Below are 19,138 nucleotides of genomic sequence, written 5' to 3' on the forward strand. Positions count from 1 at the left end.
AATGATTTTTAAGAAATCAAAAGTAGGTTTGTTAGATCACCCTGGATCTCCCATGATAGTCTTTCTTCTTCAGTCTTGGAAAGCTTTAATGAATTATGTTGTCTGTTTACACTGTTGTCACTAGTACAATAAATAGTAAAAAAATATCTGGGCCATAGAAAACAATAAAACATGACAGAGGCACGAATCTCCACAGTATTCAAAACTGAAAAAAAGTTTTGAGTGGACATTGACTTTAGCACAAACAGGACTTGGCCCATAAAGACTCTGCAACAAATTACTGCACACATCATTATTAAAAACCAAGGAATAACAGTTCTCTCCTAACATTGTTTCTTTGTGGATCTTTGCCAGAAACTGTAAAACTATTACCTAAATGTATTTCTTTTTTACATATAAAGTGAGCAATTTTAGTTAATGGTTAATTTTTATGACTTTGTTCCATTCTGGTTATATAGTTTATGTGATATAAAAAAGCAATTAAGTCATGTAAGCTCTACAAGAATTAGGTTTTGAGACTTTGAACTGCTGTGGATCCTTATAAATATATCCAAGGAAGCAAAAGCCAAGATACAAATGCTCACTGCTGTAGTCAATTTTCCTTTCACTCTTTAAACAATTCTAGCAGAATTTTTTTTTTCTTCAAGAAAACTGCAATGCTGTCTCATTTAATATTTATTCCATAAAATGGACAGTAAGCATCATTAATAAAATGTAAAGTCTGATACATATAATTTACCTGTGTTAATTAATTGTTTTTATTAATACATTATGTAAAATTATTTACATTATAACATTTAATAATACTAATATTTTGTCTAATTGTCCTGTATACGTTCAGGACATTTGGATCTTTACCCTCCCTGGTGATATTTCTGAGTGTGGCTCAGGGTTAATTTTCAGTACCAAAAGCGATAACCCCGAGCCACACTTGGGTATACTGCATTCTAAGGGGCTTACCTGGTCCCAGGGAACCCGCAGCGTCCATCCGGCATCTGTGTCCCCGACGTCATCAATGGGGCGGTGTTTTGGAGGGCGTGTCTGGCAGGAAACATGAACAGAAAGTACAGCTTTGACATGCAAAAATGCTGTCATAATCAGACCACCAGGGAGGTTAAAGTCAGAACTACTATCAGAAATTTCTGGGCCCCCTTCTCCCATGTCTAAAAGTCAGTACAGAAAGGCCCAGTACAGAATTTCCCCTTGTCTCCCCACTGATGGCAGCCCTGTTTAAAGTGTATATAATCTTTTAATTGTAGATCAAGTGTGGAAGGTTAACACCCTCTCACACTTTCTTATTGCTGTTTGTGTCCCCGCTGGGGGAAATGTTCCCCTTATTATTTGTCCTGGTGACCACTGTCACTAAGAAAGTGAGGGGAAACCCAACATTTTTAGCTGTCTGGGATGAAGATTGTGTCCACTTTGGAGAAATTTAATGCATGCTGTCATGAATACTGTAGTGACTAATTACATTTTAAAGGAATATTTATTCAGTAACCCCTTCCAACCTTGCAAATGACTAGAAAAAGGCAATAATATAATACTAATATTTTGAGGAAAATATTTAGGGTAGTTTATTGCTTTTTAATAGACTAAAGTGGTTGCAAAGACACCAAACTGTTAACTAACTAAGAGAACCTCTTCTCCCTCAACCTTCTAATCTTACCCCTTACCGGTCACCTTAAAAACACTGGAATAAAACAATTGTTATATATTTTTGATCAGGGTGTATGCTGCATACAACATTTCGTTTTAGTCTAGGATACAGCAGGAAAGGAGTAAAACCCTTTGACCTTTTTTTTGCTGTCTAGATCTCCACTAAAGAGAGATTAGATGCAAAATCTTCATTAGGGCAGGAATGGAAAAAAAACAGGGGTTCTTGCCATTTCATCTCATTTTCTGTTGGGTGTTTAGGACAGAGAGTGAAAGGAAATCTCCTTAGCGGGAACCCTGACTGACCCTGACCCTAACTGAAAAATGGCTTTTTTCAGACATATTTTCATTCATCTTAGCAGTTGCATTGATATTCTACTTTCTGTAAAGTTTTGTTCATATTCTTGATCATTTATCCTTGTTTCTCAACCAGGATTTCGTGGAATCCTAATCTTCATATTGAGGTTGCTAGGGGTTCCTTGAGCAATGAGCAATTTGTGCCCCCCAGATCAGTTACTACTGACACCAATGATCTTTTTGGCTATCTGTAACCATGACATTTTTCTTCTCACTGATCACCACACTAATATTTTGTGTGTTGTGAATATTGTAATTATAGCAGGGGGGTCCTTAAGATGTGAAAGGTTTTTCAAGGGTTCCCCCATAATAAAAACTTAGAGAAAGGCTGATCGATATCACAAAAAGACCAGTGTGACATTTGTAAGCATAATAAAGTAACTGATTTGGTTTATATGATAAATGGTTGCTCTCTTTTTTTTATTTAAATTCTACTAATATGGGATAAACACTTTATTCACTTTATAGGCTTGGGTCACTAGAATAATACTTTTAACAAAATCCTATTTTGTCGAAAAGGTGTGTCGGTAGCACAAATTCATCTTCACATGTTTGCTCAGTATGGGGATAAATTTTATTTAGGTTTCCACTATAATTGTAGCTTTAGCCCAGCCCTCGCTTTCTTTACAGTCCTGTTTTATCCAAAGGTCTTACCTGTACTTTTGGTGCATTATATTTGTTAGTAGTAGAAGAGGTATTACACAGATTATTTTTGTTTGCTGCTGTGACTTAGCTTTAAATCAGACATTAATTTAGTGCCATTCATGCAGAAAGCCAGGTAATTCCAACAGGTAATACATTTTCAGCATTTTTTTATGTTGTCAATTATGTATAGCAAATAACAAATTTATTCTTTCATCAAGTAATTGACACATGTTGTAAGTGCTGTTTTTGGATATATAATATTGATGTGGATATTTCAAAATATTTTAGGAAGCATCAATCGAACTTACCATCTGATAATAAATACACCTCAAATATATCTCAAATCTCCTGAAGAAATAGTGACAGCTGGGAAACATGTACATTCAACTGCAAGTACAGTTTTTCAGTGTAATATGGTAGCTATGAATCTAGGCTTGAACTTATTAGTGTTCGGTAATATACAATTACCATATTTTTTGTGATTAATAGAGATTACTAACAGTTTTTATTTCAATTTGTTGCAAAATAGTTTTTAGAAGCCAAATATTTTTTTTTCCTTCCTGAACCTCATTACATATATACAGTAGAACCCCGGAATTTAGATAACCGGCACCTGACAGCTCCTGCAGCCCTCTGCATCCAAGAGGACATACCACAGCTCCGCTAGGGCTGCGGGAGCAATCAGGGAAGAGCAGAGCTCAGCTGATTGCTCCGCTCCATGATTGGCTGAGAAAAGAGAAAACCTGATGACTGCTCAAGAGTCATCAGGGTTTGCTTTTTCTCAGCCATTCAGCACTAGAGGTAAATGAAGACAAGTCTCCCTATTCAAGTCTAGTGCTGAATGGCTGAGAAACCTCAGTTTCAGAGTAACCTCAGTTAACCAGAAACTACCCCATGGGTGCCAGATAACCGAGGTTCTACTGTATATTGCTGGATTGGAATGTGGCAATTTAGATTGCTTTAGCCTAGTCCTGTATTTCTACATGTATTTGTACATCCTGTCAGAATTATATTACTATCTATACTTACATATGTTTTTCTGCAAGGCCACATATACGGTACCTATATTACACACATAGTATATACAGCATTCATTTTATCATATATGACCAACATAACCTTTCTGGTATATTGCAACATCTGATAGCTCTTATAACCATATTGATCGAGCTCCATTAATCACTCATATATGTACGCTGTTTATTCTTTATGGAAAAGTAATTTGTAAAACTTTATAGATATTGAATTGATTTCTAAGGTCAAGCCTAATTTTCAAACAGATATTGCTTGCAGTAATACCACATAGTCAACTTCACTGACACCCCTCTAGTTAACATACTTATGTCTGCTATGCAAGAGAAAGCAACTAATAATACATGCATACAGACAAACCAAGGAAACAAAGCAAGGAGTGTCACCCAAAACTATTTCAGAGTTTAAAATTAAATGTAATGTTAAAAACATGCATCCAACTGATTTTGGGGGTCACAAATGAATGTCTTCATCAAGATAATAAAAGGCTAGGAACAGATGCAGGTATTGAAAAGCAATCCAAAGGTTTCAAAATAAGAAAGTGGATGGATGGATGCATGCATGCATATATTTAAAAAAAAGTTGATATAAAATATATATAAATATGTTTGTTAAAGATTGTATAAAATAGCCTAACAAGTAAACAGAGTAATAATAACTAGTGCATAAAACAATAAAATACATTTGAATCCAGATGTTATTTGACCTGACCTGAGAGGCACAAATTTCTCATTGCTCAAGGAACCTCTGCAGGAAACCTGGTTGAGAAACACTGGTCTATCGTCTCCAGTCTTAAAGAGCTTTGCTAAATCAGGCCTATTGGGCAGCAGTCCAGTTTGGCTCCCTGTGCCTTATCTGAGACTATGGTGCACAGACTGTTTTATATGATTGTGTACAATTTTAATAAAATTGTCTACAAGGCAATTTTTTATTAAACCAATAAATAACCATATAGTATCATTTAAATGTCCAATTTCTAAAGCCATCTTATGTACCAGCAAACTTAGTTCTGTTTAATGAGTCCAACAGTGAACTTAGAAGAACTTCTTTCATACCATAGCAAATACAGGGCCAGTAATGATGTTCCAGGTGATTGGTCTTCATGATAAAGCACATTATTAGCGAAACATTCATATTGAAAAAGATTATTCTTTTAATAAAATATACTTAAGTATTTTATAGCTATATGATGACGTGAGAAAATCAATGGCTTACAATCAAGAGTTACACAAATGGCAAAACTGATAGTGATTACCTGCGCAGGAAAGCTGGAATTTATAGAACTTTGTACATGCTAAAAAAAAACATGCTAAAACTAACTACAACCTGCAAACTATTATTACCTAATATTCATAGGTGTAGAGATATAGTTAGCTCTGCCGTTATAAACTGCATTGTTCATTTAGACCAGGGTTCCCAACTAATGATATCATTAATTATTATTGTCTCGTCTTCAAATGGTAAATTAGGTAAATCATCAGGAAACGTCTCTTCATCTCCTACTACAATCCTTATCATGGTCATTAAATTTGGTCAGGCTAGGGAGTGGTACAGAAATCTCATCTGCCATTGATGTCAACAGACATAATTAATATAATTATAAAAAATGTAGCTGCTGCATAAACACATTTTGCCTTTAGCAAATTACTCAATTTCCCTATATTTCCAAGCATGGTGCAAATTTTAGGTTTTTATCACCAAGGTAAAGACTACTGTACAAAAAGCATCCTACAGCCCCAAAACTGTTAGACTGAAATGTGTGAATGCAGTGTGCACCCCACCAATTCTCCCCAGACCATCTTTACTAAATATTTTGTTGTGGTTACACTTGTATTCCTGCCTGAATATGAAGGATATATTTTAGGGTTATGTGCACACTGTAGGCAACATGCTCATCAAAAACTACAGACCAAAATACTAATAGTATTTGTCATTTACAGTCAGCTTGCACTTTTTGAGGAGCGTTTTCCCATAGGAGCTAAATGCAGTGGCAGATTTAGCCAATAAACAAATTATGACCCACAGGAGGTGCAAAACCTGAAAGGTTACTCACATAGCAGTTTTCTCCCAAAAACCTTAATATTTTGGAGCTTACCAGTACCTAAATGTAGTGGCCACCCTTCTTTTATTTTTATTTGGTACTCCTGCCTGAGCTACTTATAATGTTTGCCAAGACTGTTGATCCAGGGAATTTCCAATTGCCTTAGGGAATCAAGCAGGAAATGTTTCCCATTGCTGGAGTACATTGAACCATGGTTTATAGGTTTTTCTACCTTCCTCTGGATCAAATTTGCATATAGGATTCTATTTACAATATGCAGTTTTCTAGAATATTTATTTCCCTTAGACTTGGTGTATTTTTTTCAACCTATGAGATGAATGATTGTTGACATTGCCATTGCTGACATTGTTTAGGGATCAGCCATGGGATGAGCTCTGTCAGTTTTTATGGAGAAGAATGCACAGTGGGTTGCCTTTCTTTGTCCTCTCCCTTCCTCTCTCCAAAGAACTGAACAGCTTGTTTGTTCTTCACCGGAAACAATCTTTCATGATTGTTTCCAGTGTCATAAATCTGGTGTCTATATGCAGCTTTTCTCACCCTACTGTATAGGGACAACAAAAACAGAACAGGGCTTCAACTGCCTCCTCCAATTTCATACCCATAGATAGAAACAATGTTGTTGATAAGACTACAGCAAAAGCAGAGAGCACAGGGTTTACATAAACAATGATATACTGTGTAATCTGAATTTTACTGATTAGCATGGCAAGAAGGTGAGCACTTACAGACATACAGTATTGTATAACATAGAACATTTAAAACTGTGTTCTATAGCAGTGGTTGTCAACCAGTGGGTCTTGGACCACAGAACAATTTGGACATTATTTGCAATTTTTATGTTTTATTATTAATAAAACAAAAATAATATTCTAATAAATTCACAAACTGTACTAGAGATGGAAAAACAAGGCCCAACATGATGTCAGTGTAGTGCTAAGTTGTATGAGACAACCGTTGCCTAGCCGTACGCTTCAGTATTGTTTCCACCATTACAACAGCCACCTTGATCCACGAATACCGATTCCCATCTGAATGTTTTATTTTATTTGTTTATTTCTCAGATGCTTTTTTAGGTAAGTATGACCTTAACTGTGCATTTTCTATACCTGTCATACATATTGGATGGCATCAAATAGTTTGACTTTGCTAACTATCATTTCTTGTTTGGTCTTAGATTCTAATGAAATAAACCCAAAATGAGTGAGAAAACGCACACTAATATTTTGCATTTCTTTAGTAATACCAAAGAAAATGCAACTAATGATAATAGTAACAATAGTAAAACTACACCTAACCAAGAGCTGATCAATGATTCAGAGCCTTCACAGACCTCATCATGCTCCATTAGGAAGATCATTACTTTACAAATGTATTTATCTTTTTTAAAAAAATTCATACTAATGGTCCACAGGATTTAAATTTATGAATTTAGTGGTCCATGGGGTTTGAAAGTTTGGCGACTGCTGTTCTATATTATGTCTACCCAGCTACTAGATCAAGGGGTTAGCACCCACTATCCCCTTATAGTACACCCCACCCCCTCCTTCCTTTCTTCTCCTCAGTCTCTCTGCTTTCTGTCTCTTTTCTCCCTTTTTCCTGTCCTTTCTCTTATCAGCTTTATAATGAACATGGTGCTGTTCACACACAATAATGCCACAGGTATTATCGCCAGGTCAGTATCTGTTTATTTCCCTAGCCTAGTTTTTATAATCTGCTGATCATTTTGTTCTTTGTATCCAACAAATAATCCTGCTAAACTGCTAATGTTGTTCCTTACCCTGGTAGCAGTCTGTGTATAATGCAATGCAGACTCCTCTCCTGTTCCTTGTTTTTGATACTGTCCGTGTCTTTTACTATATGAAAATTTGAAAAACCCTAAATAAAATTATTGAATAATGTTGGTCATTAGTATCAAGAAAGTCAAAATATAAACCACACAAACTTTTAGCTCTTTGTTTCAGAGCTAAGGTGGTGAATGTGTAAATTTTTAAAAAAGAGAATGTAATTATTTCTGTAAGTATCAACTGGATGGTGATGGAGCCAGTTGTGGCAATTCTATATCTGAATAGAATAGAACTATGAAATATGCTACAACTTGCTCCTTCACCATTTAATCCTTATATAGAGAGTTCCCTTGTATAAATTTATATATGTTCCCCACCATAGCATCTAATATTGTGGTTGCTTGCAGTTTGGTGGTATTAAATTCATGCTTAAAATGTATTATTCACATATAGTGTACTATATGTATTTCTTAAAAATGTTTGTAACAAGATACATTTTCTAACATGGTCTAATAATGTCCCAGGTGTCCCATTAGTTGAAGTTTATTTTGACAATCTTTGTTTTTTTTTTTTTTAATATTGGTTTCTAGTATGGGAAATTAAATGACAATAACTAATAATACCTGTAAAAAAGTTAAACAAGCATGTCGGGGCACGGGTTAAAAAATTCCATAAACCAGGAATGTACCTCGACCTAAAGGTTATGAGTATAATAAGTAACTGGGTAAGAAAACATTACAAGCATTTAGGACACTAAAATATTATCTGCCTGAATTGTATTCTGGAAATGCAGAATATTGCTACAATCAGTTAGACATTAGGAAACAATGTTCAGGTAATGTAATTGTGTTTTTATAGTCAGTTTCCTTTTTCACATCTTCAATGACAACTTTTTTTTTGATTTATTAAATCTGATTTATTAAATAACAAACCCCTATGTTGTCATGTTTGCTTGCATTTAAAAATACATTTAGCTATTACACATCTGCATTTGTGTTTTTCCTATCAGCACAGTGTATAAAATACATTGCCATTATAGGCATCTCAAACAACTGATGGATATGACAAACAGAAGTTGGAATATTTTGTATACATACACATACAGTACCTGAAATATCAGTGCCAGGAGAAGTAAAAAATCAGTAATGCATTAATGTGCCAGTTATAGCAGTGGTAAACTACAGGGAAAAGTGTGTTGATTTAATCAGAATAATGTGCTAAGTTACTGACATTTAAATGGTATATGTAAAATGACAATAAACATCTACCAATATCTTCCCCATTTTCAGGCCTTGGGATAGAATTCCCAACTACAAGCTGTGAATCCTGGGACTGCCTGATGTGCTCACTGTCCTGCACATAGAAGGTCTGATGTAATAAAGATTTCCAGAGCTGTAGAGGATAGACTATTTTGGGAGAACCTAGGGGATCCAGCAAACCTGCGATGCATCTGGTCCAGGATTTAAACCATTTCTCAAATCTATTCTAAGTTTGATGGATCACCCAAGCCTCACATAAAAGTCTGTCTTCTCCAGTCTTGTAGAGCTTTAATAAATAAGCCCCATAGTTTATGACTGGCACATGGTTGTGATTGCTTACCAAGCATCTGCAAATATAAATCATACATAAATCATAATGATACTGAGGTTACATGATACCTTTTTGCAGTGTTAAATAGGCTATTTAAAATTACATAGTTACATAGTAAGTCAGGTTGAAAAAAGACTTACAAATCTAAAAATGTCTATCAACTTCAACCACCAGGAAAATAAACATATCCCAAATATAAAACCCCTATGGACATGGTCCAGAGGAAGGCAAAAAAATCCCTGGTACAATTTGTTCAACAGGGGAAAAATTCCTTCCTGATTCCATGAGGCAATCGGATGTTCCCTGGATAACAGTCTCTGTTATCTTTACTTTAAAGCCTTAATCCCCAGTTATATTCTGTGCTTCTAGAAAAGCATCCAGCTTTTTCTTAAAGCAATCTATAATAGTTGCTGAAACTTCCTTCTGAGGGAGCCGATTCCACATTTTCACAGACCTTACAGGGAAGAATCCTTTGCTTATGCGGAGATTAAACTTCTTTTCATCCAGACGCAAAGAGTGCCCTCTTGTTCTTTGTAATGATCTTAAAGTGAAAAGTTGGGAAGAGAGTTCTCTATATGGACCATTTATATATTTATACAGGGTGATCTTATCCCCCCATAAATTTCTCTTCTCAAGGGAGAATAGATTCAGTTCAGCTAATCTCTCCTCATAGCTGAGCTCCTCCATTCCTTTTATTAATTTAGTTGCCCATCTCTGCACTCTCTCCAATTCCACAATGTCCTTTTTGTGAGCTGGTGCTTGATATTCCAGATGTGGTCTGTCCAATGCTTTGTACAGGGGCAGGATTATGTCTCCATCCCTGCAGTCTATTCCTCTTTTAATACAAGAAAGTACTTTACCAGCTTTAGATATTGCAGCTTGGCACTGCATGCTGGTATTAAGTCTATGATCTACCAGAACCCCCAGATCCTTTTCCATTTCTGACTCCCCCAAATGTATTCCCCCTAGACAGTATGAAGCATGCATGTTGTTAGCCCCCCAAGTGCATAACTTTACATTTATCTATAATAAATGTCATTTGCCACTTGGCTGCCCAATCAAACAGTACATCCAGGTCTGCTTGTAGATTATAGACATTCTGTATGGACTTAATTCCATTACATAGTTTGGTGTCATCTGCACAGAAATGGTACTTTTAATCCCAAACTCTATATTATTTATGTTAAACAGTAAAGGTCCCAACACTGAACCCTGGGGTACACCACTAAATACCTTAGACCATTCAGAGTATGAATCATTAATTACATTAATTACAACTCACTGGATGTGATCTTTAAGCCAGTTCTCTATCCATTTATAGATTGACAGATTTCTAAACCTATTGACCCTAACTTGCATATTAACCGTCTGTGTGGTACGGTGTCAAATGCTTTAGCAAAAAGTACACTATATCAACTGCTACTCCACTGTCTACCTGTTTACTTACTTCCTCATAAAAAGAGAGTAAATTTGTTTGACAACTTCTGTCTTGATATGAAAGAATTTTAGTAGCTACTCATTTCAAAACTTTTTACCTTTTTTTCAAATACAATAGAGAACATTTTTACATGGAAACATTTTAGTGTAAGAACCTGCATTATATACTATATGATTATGCGAAATACAAATATAAAATATAAAGTCCTGGCATAGGTTATGTGTTTCTTAGAGATCAAGCTGACCACGAATGAATGTGAATTTGTGAATTATTTGCATGTCCTGCAGCTACAACTTGGGCTACTGATTTCTCTGTATGCTTTGATTAGGTTAGGAACAGAACAGTGTCTGCTATTCAGCAATGAAATTATACAGTGCTGCTAATGGAACAGAGAGCTCCCATGACGCAAGAGGATCAAACTGCAAATTTATTGCTTTGCGATTTTCAATCATAGTATTTGTACTGGAATTTTCAATGTTATTTTAAAATGTTTGGCCTGATCTGGAAAAAAACTCATGCCTTGATATCTTTATTGGTTTAAGTAAATACCACTAAATTATAGTTAGCTTTAAGTTTCTGCACATCTGTTTAGGCAACAGACAGTCTTTGCTTATGGAGACACATATGCAGCCATGCTTATCATATACTTTATAGGTACGGACACATCCAGCCCTAAATGTTGTGCTTCACACAGAATATCATATAGCTATCATGATCGCAAGTATACATCATATCCTAATCCCAATTTGAAGACAATACACATATCTGTGGGACTGCATCCAACATGCAGACAAACTGTGCTATACATGGCATCATTGCACATAAATGCCCCTCAAAAGTCCTATAGTCCTTAACATTGGGGAACTCTTGAAATAACTTTCAGATCTTAAGTAATCTCTTCTATAGTTCCTTATCCATATTTCACAGTATTATTAGTGTGATGATCAGTAGGAAGAATGCCACCCTTACAGATTGCCAAAAAATATATTATAATTGGTGTCAGGTAAACTGACCTGAGGTCCATATTGCTCATTGCTCAAGGAACCCCTAGCAACCACTGGAGGAATCCTGGTTGAAAAACATTGGCTTAAACCAACAGATGAAGGAATAATGTTGTCTATATGGATACTGTGGGTACCTGTCTTTTCAAACCAGTGCAGATGGACTTGCTTGCAAACTTGGCATACTTTTGGCATCAGTTTTGGAAACGTTTAAAGTCAATTACATTTAATTAAGGTACGTTTTTTACATGATTCAGCTGCCTTTGCATTCCCATGGAAATGTTTGAAGTTAGAAGCAGTTCCTTTGACAACTGGCCCTTTAACTTTTCAAAGTATTGTTGTATTTCGCATTCAGCTTGTTCTTCTCATATGTCCAAAAAAGAACACTTTAGCCTAATCATATGGGCTTCTAGTAAAGGGTAGGCTTCATTTCTTGAGCAATCCGCATGTTTGCTTCGCTGTCCACAATATACTTAGAATACATCTTATGCTAACATAGAAGATCATCAACGTCTTCATTCAAAGGCAATAATGCTTTTCCTTTTTCATTGTCCAACCTTCATTTCCATAAAGAATTACACAAAATGTTATAAACGGGAGAATTTTGATCTGCAAAGCCATGCTTGCTGTCTTCACTATTAACATGGATATTAGTTGTTTTCTTAATTATCATAACCTTATTTTCATATTATTTAGCCAGCATCTAAATTTACTTCAAGACAGGAGCCTGTACAAACTAAACAAGATGAAAGGTAAGACTGGAGTTATGATCTAAATGTCTCTATGAGGCTCCTGAGATTCTATACATTTTCAACTATGATAAAGTGTCAACAGCAGATCCAAAACTAATAATGTTTTTTTCACAAATCTAGCAATCTCTTATAATTTACTTACCTTTATACACTTGTCTTATTTTTTGCTTTGCAAACAGGATAAATATGTATGTGCGGGCATGAAACCCTGTCTATTTTTCTGTTTCTTGGCATTACCATGGCTTAATCAATATAGAATATCTTTATAAGAACTTTGTTCAGATTCCCAAATTTCACATGGGCAACAGTTAAAAGCTTTGCTAATCAATGAAGCACATGTGGACTTTTTGTTCTCCTTGGCCCTTTTTGTTCATCCAGTGTGCAACTGCAATTATGTTTCTAGTTCCCCTGCTTTTCTAAATCCAGTTTGTAAACCTGCTAATTCTCTTTTAATGTAAAGTCCTAGTCTGTATTAATTACTCAACAGCATTAACATACTGGAGTGTGATTTCAGGGAAATTATAAGTTGTACAGTTTTTTTTAGGTCTGCTTTAAATGTATTGGTATATAGTGACCTCGGCCAATCTGCCAGCCATAGGTGGTTTTCCAGAGCTGATGGCATCAGTTGGTTAGTTTTTCACACCAGATAGTTGGTGTTATGCCGCATACACACATGCAATAATAGTCGTTGGAAAGGATCTTTCTCGATCCTTTCCAACGACTAGCACTGCACGATGCATGAACGAGTGCTGGACATACAGCAACATTGTGCTCTATGGAGAGGGGAGGGGGAGAGCGCGCAGCAGGGTGCCGCTCTGTCAGACGATGAACGACTAGCGCTGTACACACGCCAGATTCTCGTCCGATATCGGCCCTGAACCAAATATCGAGTGGGAACCGTTTGACATGTGTACGTAGCTTTAGGCTTTAAGGGGGATTGAATTTAATTGATTATCAGTAAATTTTGTTCAAGATCAGGAGATGCAAATACATCCCAAAATGTTGTGATTTATGTTATTCCAGAAAATTGAGAGTATTTCCCTGAATCAGCAAATAAAAGGATTAGGGAATGTCATTTGTGTGTGAGTCTTCTGCAGCATCTCTTCAATTATATTTTTTTTTTTTTTTTTTGCAGGGAGTCAAATACCCAAGATAGCTTTTTTTTTTTGCTGGTTAATTGCTGTTTACAGAAAATTTGAGAATTTTCTAGGGATTTCAACAGAGAACTTTCAATATGAACGAGACTGGATAGTTAACTGATGCAAACATTCAGTGGAATATTATTACTCAGACATAATGGACAATCTATAATCCAGGATCCTTTGGTACCGTTAGTAGTACTTTGTAACTCACTTTGGAATGCAAGAATACCATTGCAGCCTAAGTTTTAGAAAGTGTTTTCACAAATATATAAATTAGGCCTTACTGAAAAAAGGCTTTTTCTGCATTACACAAAACTGTTGCATAGTATACATGGATGCATTAAGGAGGCATTATTATTTATACAACATAATCAACAGTTCTGCATTACAATGCCTAACATTTCAGAGAGAAATAGGGTATATCAGCTTTATTTTCTCTGTTCTAGAGGAACATGTTGTTAATACACTTAGAAATGTAATTATATAACTCTAACTTCTTTGCTTTGAACAACTGCTGGTATATAAACTGAAGTTAATCTCTGGTGAATAGAGCTGCTGTTATTGTGCCCATAGGATATCATTCATAAGTATGGCTTAATTAGAAACATTTTTCAAGTTCTCGGTTTGAGGCTGCTTATTCAATAATCTGTGCCAAGTGTACATATTTATTACTCATGAGTAAATAAAATAAAAAAATATTTATTACTCATGAGATCTGGAAGTCTGTATTTGGTCTTTAAAAAAAATCTTAAAAAGTACATATCACTTTTACATGTTTTAGGAATGGAATTACCTTCACATTAAAAAGTGAAAAACACCTTTATTTGGAACACCAAGGTTTTCTAGTAAACATGAACAACCCCAAAAGATTGTGGAAGATGACCTAGAGTGCATTGTAGTGGATACATGTAAAAAGTAATATAAAAAAAAGTGTTGAGTTATGAAAAGGTATTTAGAAATGCAATGGTAACTTCCATCTTCTACACACAATGCCTGCCATGGCCAACCTATACCATGGAATTAAATGAAGGGACGCTCATGACTCATGCACCTTTTCTGTTATGAATGTGTAATTACAAATGCTAATTAGTAAGACTTCCCTTTCAATGTTTCCTTCTTTCATATACCATTCTCCTCTTTCATGCAGAGTTGCTCCTTCTGACTTATTCCAGGCTACTAGTAACCCTATTTCAATGTACAAAGTAACTTGGTAATCGATGGTCTGGCATCCTAAAGAAACTTTATCCTGGGGCCTTGTAATGGCTAGTTTTAGGAGCAAACCTCAGATTTTTTTTTTATGAAAAAGTTCCCGTTTTTACTACTTTTGTAAAAAAAAGAAAAAAAAAAGACAAGAGCTGGGGTTTTAAAATGTGTAGCAGATACAAAAAGTAAATCTTGTGCCAGTTTGTATTAAAACAACTTGTTACACCAAAATCAAATTTTACCTTTAAACATCTTTAGCATGTGAGAGGGCAGTGTCCCACTTGTAATGTTGGTGGTATCACTTTTGTCATTGTTAAAGATTTAAAAAACAGACAAAAAAAAAGTATATTGGTTTGCAGGCACTCACGTCAGACCTTTTGAAAGATTAATTAAAAACATAAGTGATGTGATGTGTCCCTAAACCTTTTAGTTATGTCCCAGATCTTCCTTTCCCCGTTGACAATTGTTAGCAATTCCCAGCTATCAAAATAAGACAGGTGGTGTTGTGTGCATAAAGCAGGTGTATATGACTGCTGCTGTCAAACAGGAACATTTGACACTATTTACAAACATTGCTCAGATGAAAGTAGAGATAGAAAAATAACAATGTTAACCTTTTATCTGAGAATATCCACAATACAATAGATTCCTATTTATTCCCATAACATTCATCCTTAGCTTACTCTAAGAAGTTGGTAATTAACTTTTTTTCTTTACCAATTTTCAAAAGAAAAAGAAAAAAAGAATATAATACCACAAGAAAGCCTTGTGTGTAAATGGATTTTATTTATCCTAAACAGTAAAAATAAAAACTTTTGCCAAGCAAACAGGCTTAAAGCAAAAATCTAAAAACTGTTAAGGTCAACAGAGGGTGTGGGAGCTGAAGTTGTTTTACTTTTATTACCCAGTGTTATAGTTTTAGAGTTATACCCTTGTTGCAAATTTACCTTTGAGATCTAATAAGCCAAGTACATTTATCATTAATTAAATCAGAGATAATGATTCTATAATATTTCCCACATAAACTAAACAGCCCTAGTCTCCCTAACGTTACTGTTGTTTAAATCATAAGACTTCTGTAGCAAGTACATGGGAAGTACCCTCCTGAGTGCTATATTTAATTTTTCTCTGACAGGCAGCCCTTTTTGGCTGTGAGGTTTGCAAGACAAACAATTTTTAGCAGAAAATCTAGCTTCACGTTTTTTTTTTAATTTTTCCCTAATCATTGGAATATGAGAAAAATTCTGCTAGCATTGCACAGCTTACATAACCACCACTAAGCAAGTACACGTTTCAGCTTCTGACAATCCATAGTGGATTGCAAACACACGGTATGATGCATAAAAAAGAAAAGATGATGTCTAAAATCCTATAATGATGCTAATGAGATAAATCACTCAAAGGGTTTTCACTTAAAAGAAAAAAATCCTGTTTTTTTTCAAAAACATATTAGTTATTTCTGCAGGGTTTATCAATGTGATTTTTTGTGACTTCCACTTTTGTTTTTTAACTTACAGAAATTAATAGCAGTATACTTTCCCAGTTGTCTTCATGCTGGTTATTACCATTGAAGATGGTATTCTTTACGCTTTAATGAATGGTTTCGATGTGATGATGTGCGAGTTGAGTGCCATAAAACAGTACTGTAAAGAAATTTCTATATGATGGGCACTCAAACTGTGAGCTCTTTTATGTAAAATGTTTTCAGCAAAGACAAAAAATTTGAAGGGGCAAGACCACAAGTTGATCTTCCCTCCACAATGCTTACAACCCTCTAAATAAAGCCGAATATATTAACAAGAAAACAGAATACAGACTGACTATGACTTTATATAAATACACTTTATATATGGAAAGCAAAAGTTTTAAAACATTTACATGCACTGATCAGAATTTACTTCTGATTAATCTTTTTGCATACAAAAAAAATATACAAAAGCAAACATACACCAGTCTAAATGCAAAGGAGAAATTATATTAAAACTGCCACATAGGACTTGTTAGGTGACCAAATTTTTTTTTTTCAGAAACTGCTTACTCTTAAGCCATACAGAATATAGCAATCTATAGTAAATTACATTTGGCCATCTTTACTGATAATACCAGATCATTTCATGAAATTTCTTTTGACGTTTTGCATTAAATCTATGTGCTAAGAATTGGATCAGCCATTCCTCATCTTTACTCCTTCATTATCAAGACTGATTAAGTATTGTAAAAAACAAACCTTCTAGAAATTCATCCAGCTGAGATCACTTGTGCAGCTGATGGCGGCAGAGAAAAGCTTGGCTCTGTGAAATGTAATTATCCACAGGAAAAAGACAGTTCACACCAGCGTCTAATTACAATCTTCTCTACTTGTCAATGTGGCAGGCTAAATCGGATCAAATATGGCCTAATGCTATCTGTTTTCAGGGCTGCTCTACCTGCCTTTTATTTCAAGCTATTATTAGAGCAATTAATAAGGGCAAAAATCTTGTCCTGTCGTTTCAAGTAATGATCCTCTCTAATTTCCATTATACGCATCCCCTTAGGCCTTGGAACAAATATGACATCAACAGTAGCTAATTATATTTTGTGTATTCTAAAATCTGCAGGATTGGGAAACTACAGTATGTGTGTTCATCTCTAGCTCTGATGTAGAGACACAGATACTCTCACTGGCATTAAAAAAGTAAACATCTCATAATTGGAATAAAAAACATTGCAAGGTCACATTGTATCAGGTTATGTACACTTATTTATTTGCATTTGCTGAAAGTTAAAAAATACATTTCCATTAGTGCGGTCTGCAATTTATGCTCTGTGTGGATAAAGACACACCTAGGTTAAGTAACATCATGAGCAAAGCCTAGCCGGTTTCCAAAGCTGAAATTAACCTGGATAGTAGGCCTTGTTCCCACAACGTTTTTCATACAATTGCATGTTGCCGTGTGCTACATTTGATAGCCCATAGCAGAACAATGAAAAGGATATCATACATGCTGTGTTTTTAAATGCACAAAGCACATCAAAGAACAGAAGTATATTACACTACAAGTGCCATTAAACTAGTCGTGATACTCACCTGTTCCAGGTCCGCCGTAGGGTGCTTTTATCTTCTGTTTCCTCCTTGGAGACTATCTTCAGCCATCTTGTTAGCTCAGCCGTGATGATGTAACTCCTGCGCAGGAATATGGGAGTTCATGCATTCCCAGCAAGTACAAGGGAACTGGGAATGCCAGGCATCTCTGGCAACAATTGTTAAGCCGCACAAGAAAAATGCCTGTTCCTTTCTTGATCACCAATTTCTCAAAGTGGGACTTTGGTCCAACTTTAGGAATGAATGGCAACCCAGCTTAAAAATTGCCCATCCTGGGTAGTAATGATAGAGGGAATGAGAGTGCAACATGGTGAGCATGGTGGCTCAGAGATTAGCAGTCTGGCCTTTGCAGCACAAGGGTCCTAGGTTCAAGTCTCGGCCAGGACACTAACTGCATGGAGTTTGCAGGTTCTCCCAATGTTTGTGTGGGTTTTCTCCGGGTGCACCGATTTTTTCCCCCCACCTCCCAAAAACATTCAGTTAGGTTAACAGTCTTCCCCCCCAATATTGGCCTTAGACTGTATTAATGACATAGGACTATGATAGGGACATTAGATTGTGAGCCCCTTAGAGGGACAGCTAGTTACATGACTATGTAGAGCACTGCGTAATATGTTGGCACTTTATGAATACTGAATAATATTAATAATATTCCACATTTAATGATGTTTTTTAATTTGCATGGATTTGATTTTTAGTCTTATCTTTATTTAATATTTTTGCACTCTAGCATAACATTGGTAGTCGGATAATAAAAAAAAGTATCATTTGTCTTTTTTTTTTGTTTTAGATTAGAGCAGAGGAGATGTAAAACTCCTGTCAGGTTTTTGAGGCTCCATTAACAGAAATTTTCCTCACTTATCACGTTTTACTAGACAGTGAGGAAAAAACTCCAGCAGGTTTACAAACAATTCTTACAGGTCATCTAACTTTTCCTTACTTTAGTAAAACAGGGTCACTTTAACAGGAAGTGGGGGGAAATTTCTTTAAAAAACTGCAAATACCAGAGGTTGACTTGACATACATCAAAGCAATGCAAAGAAAACCTTAAACTTTCCAAGGCTTCATTCATAAGGACATTGCTTAAACCTAGCTTGTAAGGCAAACTGGAAACCACAAACTTCAGTCATTGTTCTTGATATTCCTGTACCACCATGCAAACTAAATTTCAGCCTCAATAGCTGCTAAATCACTTCCATGAGTGGGATTTACCTGCACCAGCCTCCAAAACCCTGCTCACAAGTGAAAAATGGGCCATTAGATCAGGCAAAGCTTTAGCACCCCATGGTGCTGAAACATATCCGTCTCTTCAGGCATTTTGCACATTCCTGTTGGTCAGTGAGGCTTCCTTTCATAGTGATGGGTCCACATAGGGGCCTGGGGATTAGTGGCAAGCA

The sequence above is a fragment of the Pyxicephalus adspersus genome, chromosome 1, assembly GCF_032062135.1.
Source record: "Pyxicephalus adspersus chromosome 1, UCB_Pads_2.0, whole genome shotgun sequence".
NCBI lineage: Eukaryota > Metazoa > Chordata > Amphibia > Anura > Pyxicephalidae > Pyxicephalus > Pyxicephalus adspersus.